Source organism: Diceros bicornis, chromosome 39 (genome assembly GCF_020826845.1).
Source record: "Diceros bicornis minor isolate mBicDic1 chromosome 39, mDicBic1.mat.cur, whole genome shotgun sequence".
In the NCBI taxonomy this organism is placed as follows: Eukaryota; Metazoa; Chordata; class Mammalia; order Perissodactyla; family Rhinocerotidae; genus Diceros; species Diceros bicornis.
This window is the reverse complement of record NC_080778.1, coordinates 6,411,429-6,433,253: the sequence shown is the minus strand read 5'-3', so window position 1 is coordinate 6,433,253 and position 21,825 is coordinate 6,411,429. Positions and strand designations below refer to the sequence as shown.

The 21,825-nt window shown below is 39.6% G+C and overlaps 1 long non-coding RNA gene across 1 annotated transcript; it reads right to left on the bottom strand.

The window, feature by feature from the left end:
* Window positions 1-239: 239 nt before the first annotated feature.
* Window positions 240-20,939, bottom strand: LOC131399784 (uncharacterized). Its single transcript, XR_009217226.1, has 3 exons — window positions 20,896-20,939; window positions 5,803-5,927; window positions 240-898 (listed from the first exon to the last, which is right to left on the bottom strand). It is a non-coding gene; the product is annotated as an uncharacterized LOC131399784 (long non-coding RNA).
* Window positions 20,940-21,825: the final 886 nt, after the last annotated feature.

Genomic DNA, 21,825 nt, shown 5'->3' with positions numbered 1-21,825 from the left:
ATTGAAGGGCAGTTTTTTTAATTGTTGAGAACTATATAAATTTGAAAAATACTTAAAAGTGATTTTAGTTTGGTAATTTTTATTATTAGAAGAAACTAAGGTTGTTACATGGTGTTGTGGATCCTATGACGTTAACTACTATATCACCTAAATAACTAACTTTGCTGTGTAAACTTTGGGCAGCTCACTATGGTCACTGTGCTATAAATACTTATGAGAAACAGATCAAAGCCCTACAGCTGTATATAAATGATTCTGTCCTGAGAAATTAAATGAAAAGAAAATATTTCCAAAATATCTGACAATAATTCAATCGAATACACTGAGAACTAAAGCTTAAATCCAGTCTTTAAAACGAATGAAACCTCTCATCACTACAAAAGTGAGAGAAAGAATGGATCACCCTTCCACCTTCTCAGAAGATAGCCAGGCACTAATGAGAAAATTCAAATGGTACACACTTTATCATACTTTCAGTATCTAATTTTTTCTGTATTTTTTTGGCAAGGAACAATTGCAAGAAAATAATAGTTTTCAGACAGTTTCAAAGGCTTTAATTAATTAACTTGGTCTTCCCCATTTAGAATTCAATTGAAGTTGTTACAACTGGTGCTCACATCTCATTGAAAAACAGATGGATTGAAAGATGAGCTATCTGCTGTAATATAAAGATGGCCTGTGCATTGCACATCTAACAATTCTTTTCATTCCTTTTGAACTATCAATATCGTCGGGACATCTTCTAGAACACTGAAGTTTTTCTTCCCATTCCTTCTAATATCATCATCGCTGTTTTCATTTTCTTCTTTGCAATTGCGTAGTTCTTTACAGAAGACTCATCTTCTTCAACTGAAATACCACATTCAAAGATGACTTTCATGCAATCATGAACAAATAGCTGAAAAAGAAAAGCAGCACTTAAACCATGCTTTTCAAGGTCTACCTTTGAAAAAATTGATGAATACTAGAATAATAGAATAGCAGAGAGGTGGAACCTCACAGATGTTCAGATTTCCTCCTTCCTTTTGACAAAAGCAGAGATGAAGTCCCCAGATGGGAAGTGCATTTTCTGAAGTCAGTCAGCTAAGTCTGTAAACAAGTACCTCTAATCATTATCTGCTTTTGTTTCATCCCAACATACAGATCTTTTAAAATCATCTTCTACGATTCCCAACAGTTTAGAAATCATTGGCATGACTTGTCATAAGCGGGTCCAGGAGGTAAAAATACATTAAAAATGTAACAAGGTGTCAGTACAGATTGGACCTCCAGATTTTTGAAGCTAGGAAATTGCCAATTAAAAAACTTTTAAGCATTTTCTACCTTCTTGGTCATGGATTGGCATTTTACTTTAAGGACGATGCCTCTTTGTTCTGGGAAGATGGAATTGAGTGGTCCTTTTGACTGTGATGATTTAGGAGTATTTTAAACTTGTCAGGGACCTGGGGCCTATGACCTACCAGTGCATAGGGTAAATGGACCTCCAACGCAACATTCTATTTATTTTCACTTATTTACCTGAGAGCTACAGACTCTCATGGGAGCAGAGTGACTGTGACACTGATGTCTTCTCTTTGTGATTAAAAATTAGTAGGACACATCTAAAGGCTGGTGGCCCAAGTAGAGGCCATATGACAGGGAAGGAGAACCAGAGAGTTGAGAGAAAAGGCACACTAAGGGAAAAAGGAGACTGAATCCATGATTTTTTTTAGCGCTAGAAACGGGTCAGGGAGAGAGAAACTGGTTCTCTGCACTTTGCTGTCTTGTTGCTCCTGGACCCTGACTCTATTTGGCCGCTCTATGGTGTGTTTGGACATGTCCTAGAGAAAATGCTGGGAGCAAGTGTACTGAAAGTACCCCGTGCCTCACTAAAAACTGTAAAACTGCTTCCCATGCAGTTCTGCTGCAGGATACTCCTAACTGAACGTGAACTTGAAAGGAAAATTCACTCACTCTAAGCCTGGGTGAGGTGGTCAGGTAAAGAGCAGGACATACTGTCTGCAAGAGCTGGTAGCTGGCCAGACCCTGTCTGAGAAAGATGCCCGGCTTCAGCATGGCTCTCGTGACACCAGGGCCACCGCCAGTGTCACGAGAGTGGGAGGAGTGGTAGAGGAGGCGGGCCGCGGGGTTGGCTGAGCTCAGCCATCGTGGGAGCACACCACTGCTTCCTGCTTCACTGACCGAGACCTGGCGATCAGAAACGAATTCATGAACGAGTATAAGTAATTCTTGGGGTTTGGGGGAGGACAACTCTGGAAAAAAAAAAAAGAAACAGGACTTCCAGTTCACTTATAAGGTAGAAACTATTATCATAATATTTTAGATCTTAAGAGGAAAGTGATTTTATTTTATTTTTTCATCTTGAGTGGGTGAAGACTGGGATGTGTATTATATAACACAATGCAACTTCTCACATAATAATTTTCCTTATGTCTACTTTTCCCCAGGTGAACAACAGCATGCACACATGTGCGTGGAAAAGTGTGCAGAAAAAGTTCAGATTTCCAGAATGCAGGAAAAGCTCTTTGCTTTGGCACAGATTTCTGTAGAAATGGGAAATTTGGAAAAAAATCAAAAACAGTTTTTGAGCACCTGTCTCTTGCTAGCTGTTTTTGCATGTGCTTGGGATAAATGAGTGCAGGAAAGAGACCCCAACTCCTGTTGCGCGGGAGATTGTATCCCTGATTTACTGCCCTTCCTTCTGGGTGGATTACATTTCTCACCGCGCTGTCCTCAGTGAGTGGTCCACCATGATTTTGTCTCCACACCATCTGAGATCACATAGTGTGAGTCAAGATTGAGTCTCCATTAGCTTGGATCTCTGGGCAACTTTAATGAGTAAAGTCTTGTTTGATTCCTACAGGAAAAGGAACGTGAGTTGAAAGCTGCTGAGATGTCCATGTTCCTCTCCTGGCTGATACTCTCTCAAACTGGAGATGACTTTTTAGCAGGAAATAAACATGACATTAAGAAAGTGAAAAGGTAAATATGAATGAAAAAAGAAGTTGATTAGAGTTAGGGGGATTAAGAATGAGGAGGGAAGAGAGAGATTGCAATTTCAAGTAAGGAGGTGGTCACAGTAGGTCTCGGGAGAAGGTCGCATTTGGGTAAAACTATGTTTCTTTTCAAGTTTAAATAGGACTTTTGTCCCCTTCCTCCAAATAGTTGGTTAATAGCATTACATTTTAGTACACTAGGTAGTCTACTTTTTTCTCGTATCTGGCTATTCTTTCTGTCCAAATCAAATATACATCGGACATCTACCAAGTGTCCCCATGTGCCAGGCACTGGGGATGATGGCCAAGACAGACAAGAGTCCTGTGCTCCCAGCTTAGGGTCAGAAGCTGGCACAGCTGTCTTCATGTGAGCTCCCTCCCATAGGCTGGCTGGGTTCTGGTCCAATCTCTGCTCATTCAGGGACCTTGGCAGGTGCTGGTTGTCTGTGTCCCCATCAGCATCTGGTTCTCAAGAATTAATTTTTAATTGATTAAAACACCCCCATAGACACTAGACAACACTCACCTTGGTCTCGCTCTAGTGAGTCTGAGTACAGGACCTGCCCTGTTTTTCGGTCCTATCTCAATCAGCCGAAAATTTAAAAATAGACCTTTGACATCTGTTCTGCAATTAGTCACTAGTCACGTTCTCATTCACAGCTCAGCCTACCCCAAACTCTGTGGAAGAAGTGTAGCAAGGTATTCTGTCATTCCAAAACTAAACTTCATTTTATTTCCAGGATGCATCCTGCTTGGTGGCAGAAATGTAATGTTGATTCAGTCCCTTCTGTTGGGATCTCACATAAGTTCCCGGAATCATTCCCTGTCTCTCAGGCATGCTGGGACCCTGGGGATCTTCTCAGGCTCTTCCAGGCCTGTCCACTTAGCCATGAGTTACAGACACAGCTATCCTCAGGAGGGAGAAAGGTCAAGAAAGTGTGTGAGAAAGTAGGGATGTGTGATGATGATGAGAGCAGAGGGGGCAGCGTGAACTGGAGACTGCAAACTTGAAGGGGTTCAAATTCAAGATTTCTAAAACCTACTGCTTAAACAAAAATTACCTTTAGACCAGGGGCTGTAGCTGGGAATGCTGGCCCTTTGTGGCAACAAAGTCATTCGTGCTTCAGGGTCTTCCCATGTGTTCAGAACCCCTCCCTGAGGAAGGGGCCACAGGATCCCTCAATCCTGGAATTCCTAAACTGATCTGGGATTCCCTCACTATCATTCTTTCCCTCAGCTTGAACTGGGCAAGGGCGCCAGAGTGCTGGGCCCATTCTAGGGGGTTGTAGCATCTACACATTTCTACCTCTCCCTTAGACTTCCTTCTCCCCAGTCCTGGGGACCCTGTTCCCTTTATCTTATGTGAGTGAGTCAGGCGGGAGGGAGTGGGGAGTGCACACTGTGGGGAGCCTTACCCTGAACCACAGAGCTAACTCTTAAAACCTGTATCTACAGCCCCAAACCTGACATTCAAAGGCCAATCGTCACCTCCATCATTCTTTCTGCATTTTCACCGTGCAGTCCCTTTCCCCAGGAGAGGAACGCAGAATTCCCTATCTCAGATTTTACAAATTGTCCAACAAGTATTGCGTGTGATACTGGATGGCTTTGGGGGGATTCAGACGCAACGAATTAAATAGCATCCAATCACACTGAGAAAAAGTCACTCTCTTTAATTCTCCATCACTCTCAATTACATCAAAGAGAAAAATGTCCTACTGCTGTACCTACATTCACAAAATCACCCTCGTATGCAAACTATCACTTTTTTGATACAACATAGAGGCACAGACTCAGACCTTCACGGGGAAGAGAATTTAGATAAAATTTAATAGTTTCTATTTTATTTTTATTTGGTGTATTTTATGCTGAACTTCTATTTATAGCAGTGTGAGATGTGCTTCCCCTTTCAGTTTGTGTTATAAAGTTTCCTTTCAAAATAATTTTCCATGAAATAAATGAATTCATTTAGAAAAAAAAATATTCATCAATAAGAGTATAGGTTGTTCACTGAGGTGGTAAAAAACCATGTAAGTGGTGAGGGAATGACTAAAGTGTGGGAAATACTGCCGTAGCTGCCTGTCTCAGGGAGGGCAAGTGATACAAGGAAATTCAGGAGAGCATCTCGATTGATATTTCAAAATATTATCTGTTCACAAGAAATTTTCTTTCTGTGAGAAGAAAATATTTTAAACTTTCAAAAAATTCATTGTTGCCATTCAGAAATACTTTTACTTGTCCTTGGCCAGCTCCTACACAATTACTCTCAGGGATTGTTGAAAACCCTCAATATTTGCTTCAAATTCACCTTGTAACCCACTCCTAACCCACTGCTCCATCATTGAGAGAACAGATTTGGTTAGACATGGACTTCCTCCACCTTCCACTGCTCAAACTGAGGGTATTCACGTCTACTGAACCTTTCCACCAAGGAAAGTGGAGATTCATTCTCCTTCCCGTTCCCCAGGGATTTTGCTTCCATCCTTGCTAGATTGTTGGTTCATTAAATATTCTCTCTTTTAGATCTTCATCCTTTCTCTGTCTCTTGGCTATTTTCCATCAGTCCATGCTTATATTCAAATAACCATTATCCTTGTGGGGGCCTTCCTGTGATGGTGTGTCCCCTTAGGATAATGACTTGCTTCTCTCCTTTTCTGCTCAGGCTCCCTTCTCAGGTTTGTCTGTATCCACTCTCTCCCCTTCCCTGCATCCTCACCTTTCTCCCCTGAAACCACTTTTGCTGAGCCACCTGTGGTCTCCTAATTGCCAATTGAATGGATGTTTTATTTTTCCCTGCTGATCTCACCTATTTCCTGCTCCACTGACATTGTTTACTTCTCCTTCTCTCCTGCTTGTGCGAAGCCATCCTCTCCTGCACCTTCCTTTCTAGTCTTCTCTTCTCGGTCTCTTTCATGGATTCCTTCAGCTGTCCTGAAATGTTATATTTTTTTCACTAAAATTGTATCATCTTTCCTTCCATGTTCCTTTCACCATTCCCCCCATGACTAGATGGTAATTGCCCCTTATGGTAATTAATTTAAACCAATATCTATGCCCAACCTCTGAGTTTCACATCACACATGCAATGCCTGCTGGACACAGTCACTTAGAGATACCTGTAAACATGTCAAACTCAATAGACTTAAAACAGGCCTCTTCATTGTTTGCTTTTTACTGGATTCTTCCAACCTATTCCTTATTAATTTGATAGCATTAATATCCTCTGTATCCACAGTGATAAACCTGAAGATGATCAATTTCCTTCACACCTACTCTACACCATTTGCATTCAATCAGATATAAGATTCTGCGACTACTTTATTTCTCAAATCATTCTCCTTTACCAGTCCCTATTGGTACCCCCCTAGGTCAGACTCAAATAATCTTTCTCTTAACTATATTAATAATGTCCTAATCTGTGTTCTTCTCTTCTTTCCTTCTTCACACACAACCAAATAAAAACATGATTGTGTGTTCTGCCTTTCATTTGCTATGAGCATCAGTTACTTGCAGTATAAAGACTAAGCCCCATGTATGACACATAAGACGCCATGACATACTTCTGCCTTCTGTTCTAGCCTCATCATTTGAGGCTTCATTGCTCACCTATGTGCCCCACATACACCAAACTGATTGTAGATCCCTGTATCCATCATGCTGCTCTATCTTGAGCCCCAACCTCATCGCTCTCACCATCACCATTTCCCTCATCTGCTTGGCTAGCTCTTTCTTATTCTTGAAGAATAAACTTGGTTATTACCTCATCCAAGAAGCCTTCCCTGACCCCCCACAACAACCCCAGCAGGTAGACTGTCAATCTTTGTGGTCCCGTTGGATCTTGTACCTAGTTTAATCAGAGCATCCCACATGGTGCTGAAATGATCTGTTTACATTCCTGCACCTTCATCAGGCTGTGCACTCCTCACGGAAGGCACTCATTTATCCTGAGTCCTGAGCAAGGGGCCTTATACATAGTAGGCACTCAATAAGAGTTTGTTCTTTATAGATGTTCCTTCATACAATCCTATCACTTGACAACAATGAGGCATTGTTGCAAAATTAGGAATGCTGAGAAATATCAATATCCAATCTGTAAAAAGATACACAAGCAGAGAGTGGAGTTAATGAGAAAACCATTGGAAAGATAATAACTATATAAACTTTATTTACACCCACACTGGAAAACAAGAAAACATATAAGATTGATTCAAAATTGCATGTTAATTCTGTACACAGAATAGAGGTTAAAATAGGAAGTTATGGTTTGTCTAAAAATATATGCAGTATTCAATATGAATACTTAGTATTCAGGATAAAGCTCTAGAAGGTATCATTAAACAAAACAAACCAAAAGAAAAATGAGAAACAAACAGCACAGCGTGGGAAGAACTTGACTTTCCATAGCTAATTCTTTATCTATGAGCTAAGGATTGATTCACTGAAAATACTTAGAAATGTATTAGGAAATATTTGGAAAATATTCCTTCTCTGCTATTAGCTGTGTGACAGGAAAATCTTCCTAAATTATCTGAGTCTATTTTATCTTAAATAAAAAGAGGATTAAAAATATCTCCCTCATAGAGAAGTGTTGAGAGATAACTAAGAATATATGTATCATGTACTGGCAGAGAAATTAACCCAAAATTATTCCTCAGGGCAATTTAATGATGGAATAACAGAATGAAAAGAAAAATCAGAAATTCCATAACTTTTAAGTCTAATCCGGCATAAAATTTTTTCATTTAGTACAAAGGGCAGCAAACTTTTTCTATAAAGAGCCAGACATAAATATTTTTGGCTTTGAAGGCAATATGTCATAATTATTCATTTCTGCCACTGTAGGGCAAAAGCGGCCAATGTATATATGAATGGGCATGACTATGTTTCAATAAAACTTTATTTACAAAACAGGCCAGGGGCCAGAATTGGCCCACAGGCCATAGTTTGTGAACCCTCAATTTGTAGACAAGAAGGCAAAAATACGAGTCAGACTTTTTGAAACAGAAATTTTTACGTTCATTTTTCTTTTGGACTAATAAAACCTAGCATCTTATTTGCAATTTTCAAATTGGTTACCTCCTGTACTTTGGAAATAAGGTTACATGTTCTTTTAGTATATTTCTAGAGAGAATTATGAGTTTAAGAGACTCCTATGAAGATGAGTGGTCTTTTGTTCCAAAGGAACCCACTACACAAATTCATTCAAAATGAGTGAAAATAAAGGTCATGTATAATCAGAAAATAGAATTCTGGCATTGACTGATAATCACTTTTTTTTCTTTAGAGAACTCATGGCTGGAAAGAAAAGAAAAGATAAGAAAATTCCCATAATTTCATGGCTTGGAAAAGTAAATATTTCATGTTGATCAATTGTTTTGAAATTTAATAAGAAACACTCAATAAACTTCCCAGTTGTTAATTTAGTTGTACATCACCCAGTGCAAAAAAATGCTAAGTCTGTTCTGTGTTTTCTTCTGCTTATTTTGCCACCAGAAGGAAAAAATAATAATAGTTCAAAAAATTGTAATCTTTAAATGTTCCACCTTATTCTGTCACTTGTATATATTGTTTCTCATTTAACATCTTTTTTCTTTTCCTTTCATTCTGAGAAAACATTGCTTACCTGCCAGCCACTGGAATTGGAGTCCGTGTTTCAAAAACTGTTTCACATGGCATAATGTGATAAGACACGTCATTGTTCCAGACCAAAAAGCAGGCTATAAGGTCTCGTCTCTCTGCCCAAGCTTTTCATAACTCCTTTTGGGACAATTCTCACACATTTCTTCATACATACTTCACGCAGAGTGAGAGTCAGGCTGACAGACCGTAGAGCCACATTCAACATGCATTTTTGTTCTTCTTTGAGCCTAGACATTTAGGTCATCTATTTTTTCCTATCTCCAGGGTGTTTTTTTCTTCCCAATCTCTTAACAGTAACCAGATCCATATTTTCTCTAATACGTGCTGCAACATCTTTTTCCCCAAAATTTCAAGGCCTTTAACAAAGATTAAGTTATTAGAGAAATCCACAAGAGAAAAAGAGGTGGGAGAATTTCCATGTCACTCATATGACCAAATATAAAAATATTTGACGTTTATTGGAGGGGATGGAACACACTGCAAAAGATTAGACTATCCTCAGTCTCTTCCCCTGATGGAGGCACCCAGCTCCTCCTTCTAATAGTAGTTTTTGTTTTCAAAGAATTTGAAGGTCTTTGCTCTCTTTGCAGTTATGTTTTAGGCTAGGTAATGGGGCAAAAAAGGACTCTTTAATACACTTTAATGAAAATTTCCCATACATCTAAATATTTTCCTCTTGGATCCCATTTTAAGGGTAGTTACTTTTCAAAGCCAGCCTGGTGGTCTAGCAGTTAAGATTAGGCACTCTCACTGCTGCGGCCCAGGTTCATGTCCCGGATTGTCATACTGTGGCAGCTGCATGTTTCTATGATGCTGAAAGCTATGCCACTGGGATTTCAAATACCAGCAGGGTCACCCATGGTGGACAGGTTTCAGCGGAGCTTCCAGACCGAGACAGACTAGAAAGAAGGACCTGGCCACCCACTTCCGAAAAAATTGGCCATGAAAACTCTGTGAATAGCAGTGGAGCATTGTCTGCTAGAGCACCTGAAGGTGAGAGGATGGCACAAAAAGACCAGGCAGGGGTCCACTCTGCTGTCCACAGGGGTGCTAGGAGTGGAAATAGACTTGACAGCACTAAAAACAACAAATTTTTCAAAGCATGAGGTGTTTCACTTAATTTTCACAAATTAAGGTAGGAAATCAACTTGGAATATAGGGTTTACAAGTATAAGTTACATTTTTGCTTTATTTTTTTCACATTCCTTCTTCAAATTGTGATTCTCATCTTTAATTTCCCTTTCATTGACTTCTCGAATCAAACAGGTAAAATTTTAAATATTTGTCTGACCCTAATATTTCTAAATGTTTTTCCTGTTGTTTTTTCTGCATCAAGCAAGATACAAATATTTCATGTGACACAGCATAGCTCTTGTGCTAGCAATCATCATTCTTTTTAACTTTTCAACAGGGTCTTTATGAAAATTGAAAACTTGACATCACACGCAGATTTTAGTGGAATATTGCCTAGTTAACTGTCCACGCTCTGTTTAAGGATAAAATATAAAATGACTTTACAAGACCCTTTGACATTAAACTCTTGATAATTCTAGGGGCAAAATAAGAAGATGCAAGAAGGCGTATATATTTAAATGTCTCTAAAATGATCAAAATTACGTTTGCTGATGAAGACACAAATAAGAAAGGTGGCTTACATGAGTAAAATGCTCACTCTCAGGGGAGAAGATGAATTTCAGAAAGCTTGCCCTACTTCCTTTTCATATTATTGTGGGCTTAATATATGGAGAATATTACTCTGGATTTGAGAAATTGTGCACAGTTTTATACAAGTGTGATTCATTTTTATTACAGAATTATTAGATCAAGATATGAGAACTAGGATTGTGTTTTCAGAAAGATATGAATTGATTTTAAGTTGAAGTCTTAGGCTAAAACCTCAGAAATGAGCAAAATAGTCTAATCCACAGTCAATGCTGTAAAATATAAGGGTATTAACACCAAACTGGGAAGATACATCATGATAAAATGTTATCATAAATCCACTATTTTCAATAAAAAGCTGACATCTTCATACATTTGAAAAAATAGTTACACACTCATCTGGAAAATACAGTATCTAGTTTACATAAAGTGTGCCCAATACAGTGCCTGGTGAAGAGTAAGCCCTTAATAAATATTTGTGGACTGAATGGACAGAATGCTTTGTGGATTTATATCAGCAATCCTCTCCTCACAAATTAAGTCTTAGCTTACAATCCCCTTCCCCAAACTCAGCAGTCTGAATTCATTGTTGGCAAGGACTGGCACCAACAAGCAAAATGAAGGTCACCTTAGAAATGCATGATGAACACCAAAACAACATTCCAAGGCAAAGAGAGCAAACCTTTGATATTTGCTTTCCAAAAGGTGCCATTCCATAGCTGACGCTGCATTGCTTTCCTACTGTTAATTTTCCAGATCTCTAGTCTTTCGTATTATAGCTGATCAAATATAAATACATTTCTATAACTAGATAGCTTGGAACTTGCTCAAGATTGACCTGTGACCTTCATTTATGAAAAATGGATATGCTTGATTGCTCCACACTGACACTGAGCATGTTCAATTAATGCTTACATTATAAAGAATGTGCAAACAACACAAACGGAAATTAAATCCTTTTCACTGTCTGTCTGTGTGTGAGCATTCATAAATTGAAATGAGTGTGAAAGAGCTGTCCTCAATCAATTTCAACTCCAGTCCCTGACCTGATCATGCTATGCGTATCAATATACATTCCCTTAATTAAATGTGGTTCAGTGAGCATTAATGGTATTAAAAAAGAGAGAGAGAATGGGGCCTCATTCCTACCCATCGTGTTGTTGGGGAAAACAATAGAGAGATTGATGAAAAGGAACACTAGCAGAATAAAAAGCTGTTGTGTACATTATCATAATTATCTCCTACGCTGAGTGATTTCAAAGCAAGATGCTGAGAGTGTCACTTGTTCTTTTCCCCAGCAATCTCCCGCCAGGTCTGAGGATTACAGGAAGAGGCAGAGCCGGGACATCATTTTGAGAAATTCCTTCCTGTTTTTGGTGTGCTCACGATTCATTCACGGCTTATTTTGACACTGCTACAAACATTTTCAAGCCTTTTCTGACACTCCATTTAAGCAACAGAAGAAAGTGACGTCATAAGACTCAGCTTTGTTCCTAACACATAAAAAAAATGTTCTCTCACTGGGCTGCTTAGCAGTCAATACGCATCTTAGCTTAGCTCCAATACGCATCTCTCCTTCCTGATTGCTATCTCCTTTCCTTCTCTCCTGTCTTCTCTGTCCTCTGCAGAGTCAGCAGAATGTCTCCCATGGAACACAGCTATCGATGACGCCCGTAGGGGATCCATGGTTTCCCAGGTGACTTTCCTCAGCCAGACTCCTGATAATGGTGGGCCCTGTAACTAAGCGCTGCTTTCACCCTGTGATGAGCTGGTAATGATGTCAGAAACTGCTAAGTAAAGCTTCTCACAGGGATAGCTTTTTATTCACTTTACTTTGGAACCTAGGAGATCAACATCTGACAGAGTCACAGACTGACTCAGAAGGAGGTAGGAGGAGACAAGCAGAATATAACTTCTTGGACTGGGTTATAATCATTCCACAAAAGATATTCCTGCAGCACCATTGACTGTAGTTGCCTGTGGATTGTGTTGCCTTTGATAACTATATGCAATAAAGAGCTACTATGTATGACAAGGTAAGTCTTGAAAAGCAATAAGACTTATGGAAAGGTAAGAATTGATTATGTAAGAGGATTGGCATCAGAAAATGAGCCTGACTATCTGTGAATACAAGAAAATGACAGACATCTGCTTCTCCTAACCCCTGGGGTTTAGTCCTGATGTAGAATTAGATCCTAATGAAGCTTCAAATTTCCAACAGGAATCTGCTGGCCTTGGTTTGTCCTGAAGGTGTCCTGACCAAAAAGACACTTGGGAGGCAGAGCAAATCACCTGGTTACATACCCACCATGGATTTGTTTTAAGAAGAATGGCCTAGTGCTACTGGGAGCTCCAGAATCAGGCATTTTCTTTCCCTTAGGGAAACTCAGAATTAAAGAAAACCCAGATTTTTGGTGAATTAAGGAACTGATTTCAATAAAATTTTTGTTTTAGTTGGCCAAGAAAGGGGCTATGGATGATTTTTACCCTATTATTTTCTCTGTTTCTGATAACCAACTCTGTCAGCTCAGATGTAGGACATAGAGGGTGCAAAGACTATTACCGTGGTCTCTGCTTTCCTTGTATCAACTGTTTTCCCTCCAGTATCTTCAGTTTTCAAGTTCTCCTTCTCTACTAGCTCCTTCCTATCCACTTTTAAACGCGTTCAAATCTCCCCAAGCTTAAAAAACAGTGCAAACAATACATGCACAAAAGGAAAAGAGAAGGAGGAGGAGAGAGAGAAAACAATCTCCAAGTTGGTCTAGTGTTTATCTGTCTCCGCTTACCTGTTTGCAGCCTTCTGCTTCTCGCCACAGCCGAGCTTCTTAAGAGATTTGTCTACAGTCGTTCTCTCCGCGTCTTTACAACCCACTCACACTGAAATTTGTCTTCTATGCCCACAACTTCACCAAAAGTGTTCTCACCAAATCACCAATGATCCTGTTGTTACATCCAAAGGACAACTTTCAGTCCTCATCTAACTTACCCTCAGCAGCACCCGCTACTGTCCATCTCTCCCTCTAAACCTCTTTGGCTCCCAGGATGCCTCACTCTCCCAATTGGCTTCACTTGTCTTTGGCCACCCCCTCAATCTCCCTTGCAGGCTTCTTGCCCAGATTCTGCCTCTAAAATGTCAGTATTACGATTTGAGGGTTCTCTTCTCTGTTTTACTCCCTGCACCATCTCATCCATGTCCATGGTTTCAATGATCAATTTTATGCTGATGATTCTTAAATCTTTATTACTAGCTTATATCCCTTTTCTGAGATCTCAATTCATTTGTCAAAATCCTCTCTGGATATCTGAAATTGGATATCTCACGTATACCATATGACATACATGTCAGAGAATAAATGTATAATCTTTCCCTAAAAAATAATTCTGCCTTGCAGTGATTGAGCTTTAACTCAATTTTTGCAAATCAAAGACCTGGAATTCAGTTTTGACTTCCCTCTGTCTTCAACTGTCCACTGGTCACCAAGTTCTATCATTGCACTTCTCTGAATATGTCCACTCCTCTATAGCCTCACTTCAGCTTCATTACTTTAGCCAAGGCCAACCTTGTTTTCCATCAGCATTACTGTGAATATCTCCTTTCTTATTTTTCTGTATGCAGTGTTGCTCAGTTTCTACCCTCTGCAGCCAGTTACTCCTCTAAAATGCTCATTTGTTTGTCACTTCAGGCTTCCTCTTGCCTCTCCTACCACTCCAGCCCAATCTCTAGCCATTTCCCTCTGTTTTCTACTTTCCAGTCATTATGAATAATTCTCTCACATTTAGGCCTTTGGATTCTGCCTAAAAGATAGTCTTCCTATAAATTGCCAAGATTACTCCTGCTCGTCCTTCAGAATTCTGTTTCAGGGACATTTTTTTCTAAGAAAATCTTATCTCCAATTCCCACCCCAAAATAATATAGTGCCTCTTGCTATGATTCCTTTAATGTTTCCTATATTTTATTATAAGTATTTCATTAATTGCCTATCAATTCTTATAAAAGGAAGCAAGATCAGCAATTGTTAACAGGCAAGGCCATGATTAGGGTTGAATAGAGCATCCACTCAAAGGAAGAAACATGTAAAATTATTATTTGGATATATGTTTATGGACATGGAAGAATATTTTCAATAATTATCTTTGATATCATAAGTGCAAAAATTAGAGTTCAACATAGCGTGCATAATATGTTCCAACTATTGATAAATAAATTTGGTTTAAAAACAGAAAAGAAAGCAGGACTTCCAGAATGATGGAGTGAGGACCTCTGAAAATATGCCACTCCACAAAAGCAACAAAAACACTGGCAACAATAGTCTAAATTAACCTTTTTAGAACTCTGGAAATTAAAATTTTACAATGGTATGAGGAGTGTTTATTTAAGAAAATATGCTGAAATTTGGTAAGAACAGCAGTTTGTGGCACTTTATCTTGATCTATACCTATCCCTCTTTCCCCCATTGTGCTGGCTGGCCTTGAAAACCATCAGCTGCAGCCACTGGAGGGGAGAGACTGGGTTTGAAGCTCCTGAAAAAGACTCATCCCCAGCACATTTTTACTGTTTGACCTATCTCAGAGCTTCTCGGAATTGGAAAAAACCACAATATTTTTACTTGAATTGACTCAGAGCTCTCTTTTCAGGAAAAATCTTACTCATAGGGCTTTGGGGAAAACAATCTGTGGCAATTGTTTACCATCGCAGCTGCCTGAGGTGCAATACCAGCCAGAGCAAACAAGAGCATGGCCAAAAACTTAAAGATCTCTGGATTGAGATGTCCACAGAGGGCTTTGGAAAGTGGTGACTATTAGAGTTAATAAATAATTTCAGGAGTGTTACAGCATACAAGATCAATTTACAAAAATCAAATGTATTTCTAAACATTAGCAATGAACAACATGAAAGTAAAATTAGCAAAACAAAAAAATTCAACTTACAATAGCATTAAAAAGACTAAAATATTTGCATAAATGTACCCAAAAATGTTAACATTTGTACACTGAGGATTACACATGGTTGAAAGAAATTAAAGAAGATCTAAACAAATGAAAAGGCATCCTGTGTTCATGGATCAGAATACCTAAATTGTTAAATGGCAATTCTCTCTCAAATTTACCTACATTTCAATGTAGTTCCTATTGAAATCCCAGCCTGCTTTTTTTTTTTTTAAAGAATTGACAAACTAACCATATATGGAAATGCATATATGCATAAAAATGCATAGAAATGACCTAGAATAGCCAAAATAGTCTTGAAAAAGGCAATGAAAATTGGAAGACACATACTTCCTGATTTTAAAGCTTTCTATAGAGAATCTGTGGTTATTTCCCCAATTTCTGAGTGTATAATTGCAATAAATATACTAAGTAACTTGTAGAAACTCCATATTGAGTCTTTGACCTATGTAGTGAGCCAAGAGGGCACCACTAGAGCTTGTCTATCAAAATAATACGTCAAAAGCAATATTTTGTGGTCCATCAGAACATGTCTTGTGTAAAAAGAGTATTGCTTAAACTACCTATAGTGGATTATGCTGTCAGCAACTGAGACTCCTAACTATTTACAAGTGGCTATGGCTGAGTAGTAGAAGTAAAGCAGGATTATTTTATATTTTTAACTTTTATTTTCCATTTTATTTTATAATTAATATATGTTCATTATGTAAGAAAGACAGTAAAATTTTAATAGTTTTTTCTAAGTGGGCTTTGATTACCTAGACTCTCAAATAAATTCATATCATCCTGCCTCCCATTGTTGAGTGGGCACTAATTGTAGAGATGATGCTATCCCTCCCCTCTCTTACAGAGAAAGGCAACAAAGAAAATTCCAAGCTCTGTTATGGTAGCAGTGGTCAATGGATTGAGTTGGGGCCCGGGGTTTTCTTGTACTTATTATATAGTTGATTAGGATCCAATACTGCTCTCTGGGATCCTCTGGGTCTTTGATTTCTCCTTCTAAGTCTTTCTTCCTGTTCTCTGGAAGTAACCGGGTAGTTTTCTCCCCCTGATTTCTATGTGTAGTGATTTGGGGTATTCTATGCAGTTACAGCCAGACAGTAGGTGGGGCTGGAACAGCTGGAAGCTGGATGGGCATCTCTTTCTTTAGGAAGTCTCAGGATTTTTCCAAATGGTTTCTCTACATGAGCATGTTTGGGTTACCTTGTTGCTAGGTGGCCTCAGAGGAGTAGGACTAGCCTACCATTTGCTTCAAGGCCCCACAATGAGAATTCCAAATATCAAGGTAGATGTTCCACCACCTCTACTGACAGAGCCTCAGAAATCATACAACACCACTTTTGCCAATTCTGTTAGTTCAAGTAAGTCATATGCCCAGATTCAAAGAGAAAGGACATAGGACCCACCTCTCAGTGGGAGGAGGATCATGGTCACATTGTTAAACAGCTCATGGGATGGGGTTTATTGTTGGGCTATCTTTGGAAAAGACAATATACCACACAAAATGATATCATAATACTGATTAGTTTTTTATATATGATCTCAGAAGCACCATTGCTAGTGGCTAAAGGGTTGCCCTTTTGGGGCTTGAAACTGATGCTCACAATTAAATTAAATTCAACAGAGTTGCAACTGTTACTTTTAGTGGAATGTCCATGTGGCTGTCTCTCAGCATATAATACCATTTACAGTTTCGTATTTGAGAATGCAAATCCTTTGAAGTGAGACTGTTTGTAAAAAGACAAAGATGTTTATACAAATGTGCCAACTCAAATTACTTGAAGAGGCGTGTTAGGATCCTTAAAAGCAAGGTTAAGGACAATGAACTCCAGGATCTTTTAGAGATAGAGGTACACGGAAACATATTTTTTCAGGTTATTTGCCTAAATTATAATTTAATATCTGCTTCTGTCTCAGAAAATGATAGTCAATACTGTATCTTATATCTTATCAGTTATGGCCATCTATAATTTAAGGTTTCATAACCTACTTTGGAGAATCCTTGAAAGTAAAGAAAACCCTAAGCCTAGAAATACTGAGGAAATAGAAAAAAAAAACCTGTAGGAAATCTTTAAGCAGAGTAATTTCTTAAAAAGAAGCTCACAAAGTAAGATTTGGGATATAGCTGTTCTCCTGTAACAGCAAAGATTATAGAAACATAAGTGGCATGTAAAAATATTAATATTATTATTTTACTGCAAACTCAAATTTCTTTTACTTTGCTAATGAAATAATTGCTAGAGGGTGTATTAGTACATATTCTAACCTGTTATTGTTTTTGTTGTTTTTGAGTCACAAGTAAATTCTGTCATTGTAATGGGAAGTACCCAATAATTGATTTTGAAATATTCCTATTTGCAGAATAATCACTCTCTCCAAAGGTGCAGGATAAGGTTCTTATTGATTAAACAATTCAGGTTTGACTGTCCTGGCTTGGATTTTAGGATTGGTGCTCACAGGATCTTGTAGCAGCCCAAGGATACACATAGTTTGTTCATTTTGGAACCACCTTTTATTGTGCTGAGGGAATTGCCAGCCTATAATGAAATGTAAATTAATTCCACATTCTTTGAGGTTCAAATAAAGTTCACTGAGACAAGTCTTCTCAGCACTTATTATACTGGAATAAGCCCCACTTCACAGGATAGATTCATAAATTTTCTACATTTCTTTTTTATTATTTAGAATAAATTACACTCCCCATGCTCTCCCATGTGATCATGGGCTTAAGACACATTCCCCAAATAAACTAGGATGACAAATGAAATCAATAATTCAATAAGGCTGCAGGAGTGCCATTGCATTCCAGTTTCTTTCTGTGCCTGTTTCCCATTTGGCTTCTATCATCTTTCAAGGTGGTTCCTTTAAGTCAAGAAGTTCCACCAGTTACTAGCCTGGCTAATTCATCCTCAGTCTCCCTCTCCATATGCTTTTTTCACTCTGTTGGAGAGCAGATCAGAGCATCTGGCTGAATTTCAAGAATATATGTAGCCTTGTCTTAACCACTCATATGCGTAGTACTGATGCTGGTGGGCAATGTGGCAGAGGAACCATTTTAAATACAAGCATGTCAGGTAGAAAACAGATGGAGGGTAAAGAAAATTATGTAACTTCTAGGTGTTAAAATGATCTTTTCTCCCCGAAACCAAATGCTTTTTAAATTCTTATTATTCTTATTTCTTCCTTCTAACTCCTTATTTATCTCTACACTGAAAATCCACACACATACGTCTTCAGAAAATCGACTTAAAGATCTCCTATAGATATATTCTTCTCCCATTTAATTTTGATATCAATGTTTTCTTTTATGACTTTTGGTTATTTTACACCTATGGCTTCATTCCTTTGAAAAGTAGAGAATGCAAGGGACTTGATAATTTCTACAGGCTCTTAAAACCACACATGCCTCTGAATCTAATGTTTTAATTTAAGTATTGTATGTGAGCAAAGAGTGTGATTTTTAGAATATATAACCTACTGGACACATACCTGCCTTCACAAACATCATGCTCATACCTTAACTTCTAAAGCTAAAGGGAATTCAGAAAAATTTAATGGACCTCCAATAAAAAAAAATGCTACACATTTTTAAAAGAAGAGTACAAAATCAGTATCGTTTTAGAAAGAATCTGGGTTTTGTGAATGGATTCTTATGAGGGATCCAGATGCACCAAAATGGCCATCTGTTATTACCTGAGCACGTTTCCCAAATGTCTTTTCTAATAGAGACGCTTACAGAAAGCAACTCTTTAGACTTTAATTTGGATTATCATAAGATGCATATTTGAGACTGCTAATTTTTGTTTCGTTTGCATTTAGAGTTTTGCTTTTGATATAAGAGCAAGCAGTCATGGAATAAAAGGAGTGATCTGGTGTCCAGCCACCTAACCCAGCCCATAGTCAGACTAGATGCCTTCTTCTGTGCTCTGATAGCACTTCACACATTGCACCTGTATTACTCAGGCATCTCCAGAGAAAGATGGAGACCTATGTATGGAGAATACATACGTCGATATATAGAAAGAGATTTATTTTGAGGGATTGGCTCACACAATATGGAGACTAAGAAGTCTCGTGATCTGCCGTCTACAAGCTAGAGGCACACAAAAGCTGGTGGTATAGTTACAGACAGCCAATGGTGTAAGACCCACTCTGAGTCTGAAGGCCTGAGAACTAGGAGCACCAGTGTCCCAGGGCAGGAGAAATTTGATGTCCCAGCTCAAGCAGAGACATTGAATTCGTCTTTTCTCTGCGTTTTTTTCTATTTTGGACCTCAACATACGGGACAATGCCCACCCACATTGCTGAGGGTAATCTTCTTTACTTAGTCTAACAATTTAAATATAATCATTTCCTGAAACATCCTCACAGACACACCCAGAAATAATAGTTTACCAGCTATCTGTGCATCCTTTAGCCCAGTGAATTTGACACATAAAAGTAAACATCACAGGCCCATTCTTCCTTTATTTATTCCATTGGGCTTAACAGGGCAACCAGTAAACTCCAGATACCAAAATGCACCGGGATGGGACCCATGTATTCAACCACTCATTTATCCCACTGTGCTTAGCATCTTAACAGCACATTCCAGACAGTAAAAGTTACCTGAGTGAGTCCATCAGTCATTGAGCCATTGGTGTGAACGTGTTCATAAAAAGTGTTTTTATCAAAGCAATCTAGTTTTTTTCTCTCGTATTTTTTAAAGAACTAAAAACTTTGCTTATATATCTATCAAGGTGGCTTTCTGCTCTCCAAATTTCTCTCTTCCAGTCCATAAATCATATGCTATAATAATTGGCACAATAATGATTATTTTCCTGCTCAAAAACATGTAGTGACGCATTACTGCCTATAATAATATTATAAAAATAATCAACCTGTCTTTGAGGTGTTCTACTACGGACATCTCTGAACTTTTACTTCTTATTTATTATCCATCTCTTTTTTAGTTATCATTCACCTATCCTGCACTTATTGAGCACCAATATATCCTGTGAGAAAATTGCAATGCCATTTAGTGAACATAAGACCTCACAGTCAATAGAGGATAGAGATAAGCAAATAAATACTTCCAATACGATGAAATGGGTACTATTATGGAGGGAAACGTTACATGGGAGCATTAAGAAAGAAAAAAAATGAGAGGAGTCAAGATGGCGGCGTAAGCAGACTCTGAACTCACCTCCTCCCGTGGACACAGCCAATTTACAACTACTCGTGGAAAAATTACCCCTGAGACAGAACTGAAAACCGGATAAGAGGAACTCCTGCAACAAAGGACAATCCTAACTGAGGTGGAAGAGGCAGAGACTCCCTTCTGGAGAGGAAAAACGCTGCCTTCACGAGCCGCCAGCTTCACGGCCGCCAGGAGCAGCTCACAGGTACGCAGCCTCCCTGGAGGCGCGGGGCCCTGAACCGGGGAGCACCCCTGCTGGGGGCATTTTGTGGAACCAGCACAATCAAGACCAGTGGCATAATATCTGACTTTGCCTGCTGCTAAAACATTGGGGACTACCCCCAGAAAACCTGGTTCACAAAGAAACTAAAACCGGCTCTTAAAGGGCCCGCGCGCAAACACCCATTTCAGAAAGCATCCTAAAATCACCAGAAAGAAAGGTGCACAATGCTGGGGTGAAAGGAGACTCACCTAATAGGCCTTGAGTGCATCTCGGTGAGGGGTGAGAACACTCCAGGGACTGGGACATTGGTGGCGGCCGTTGTTGTGGCCTGGTGTGGGCATGCTGACACAGATTCCATTGGAGTTCTCCCTGAGGCCTGCTAGCCCAGGGTCTGCCCCACCCGCTAGAGCACCGATTTAATCCAGCTCAGCCAGGGCAGGCAGCCCACCCTAGAGACTGACCGCACCCAGCAACTAGTCCTCAGGCAACTTGTGGGCCTGCATAGATTGGTGACTGGATTCTCTGCAGCCTGGCAACTAAGTCGACTTGAGCGGGCAGGGAGTGCACAAGGAGCAGGTGGAGAGTGTGTGGTGGTGGCGGAGTGTGTGGGGCTCCTGCAGTGGAGAGACTGGATCCACTTGGGGAGGTCGGGGAGCGCACATGGGGCAGGACTGTGTAGACAGTGTGTGGGGACCTGTGGGCGGCAGGGCTTGTCAGCTGCAGAAGACTTGTGCTTCTCAAAGACCCACATAGGGGGGTTGCCCCACATTCCAAAGCCTGAAACAATTGGGTGCTCCTGTGCCTGAGGCCAGCCCCACCCAGCTGCAATTCTCAGAGAGCTGACAAGAGACCTAATAGACTAGAGGCTTACAGCCATTGTAAGGCCCTGAACCTAACAACCTGCCATGCTAGGGGCCTACTCACTTAAAAGAAATACTGCAACACAAATGTGGTATTAGAACTTGCAGCCAACTGTGCTGGGGATCCCCACACCTGATAAAGAGACTGAAGGGCCCACAACAACTACAAGCAGCTGAGCATTACAACAGCTGGCCAGGAGCATAACTCAGCCTCCCTGGGCGCCTACAGGGAGAGCAAACAGGCCACAACAGAAGGACACATATAGCCCACATAGGGGTCACCCCTGGAAGATTGAGAACTGAGGGAAGCACACTGCA